The following is a 1138-nucleotide window of genomic DNA, read 5'->3' as shown; positions in this document are numbered from 1 at the left end:
TGAGCTCCTTGATATGTGCTTGAGAATGGCTTAGTCTCTGGTTAAACCCAGGTTTAAAGCCTTGCAGGGCAGCCTAAAGCCCACTGCCAACATTAAGACAGAAAAAAGAAAGAAAATAACAAATAGCTAATAATCTCAGTAACTAAAACTACAACTCTAAAGGAAGCCCTGACTTATTTTTCCATACAGTTGATGCAACACAGCATCATGCTGCCACCACCGTAATTGACAACTGATACATTGTTGGTTTGCAAGCTTCTTGCAGATGCCACCAAACACTTTTTATTGCAACCAGATATAAAATGCTTGCTATTGCTCTGTGGACCGTAAAGTTTTTTTTTTTTTTTTTTAAGTGCATTTATCATGTTAATGTAGGCAGCTGTAAACTTCTGACAAGCCTGTGACTTTGGAGGCATTTGGGCCTTTGTTTGCTCAGCATCCTTTCAGCCCAGGAGAATACTAAATTTGCAACATTCCAACAGTCAATAATTGAATTATTAATGGTTATTTATCAATTTATGGTTACTTAAAAGTGTACACAACCATTCTCCTCACATAAGAGTAATGTAGCTGAATAAGAGTAATCCCAAAGCATAATGGTGCCCCCCCCAGCTTTACCTGTGCATAGGTATGGTGGGTTGTGGTGACATTATCCCACAAGGCTTTGGAAGACTTTAGCCAAACCCAAAAGGTTTTGTTTGGAAAAAGTTTCTCCGTTCTTTTAATCCTACTTCTTGGTTCACAAATATGGGAAATCTAAAGAAGTGTTGCAACATCTAGAGCTCCGCCAGCCCGCTTAGTTTCCTGAGTAAAAAAATAAACTCCTTTGGCTTTTGGAGCTTTTCTAGAGGCTGCCTCACGGATCACAAGCTCGACAAACCGACACATGGACACCTAAAATCCTAGCTAGTTCTTGATTGTCCCTCTGGTGTTGTGGCGTGGAATACCACAGCGCAGACCACGCTTCTAAATTGTAGCCTCGTGAGACCATCCTGATCTCGCGAGCTTTCAGGGTTTCACTCGCAGATCAGTCTGGAGACTCTCCGTTAAAGAAAATTTGGAGCCGTTCACCAAACGAACGTCCAATCAGCGTTGGCTTTGAGGCGGGTTGAGGTGTGACGCAACAAGAAGCGAGACA

The sequence above is a fragment of the Cyprinodon variegatus genome, unplaced genomic scaffold (assembly GCF_000732505.1).
Source record: "Cyprinodon variegatus isolate N-32 unplaced genomic scaffold, C_variegatus-1.0 Scaffold1931, whole genome shotgun sequence".
Lineage (NCBI taxonomy): Eukaryota > Metazoa > Chordata > Actinopteri > Cyprinodontiformes > Cyprinodontidae > Cyprinodon > Cyprinodon variegatus.
Note: the sequence above shows the minus strand (reverse complement) of the source record.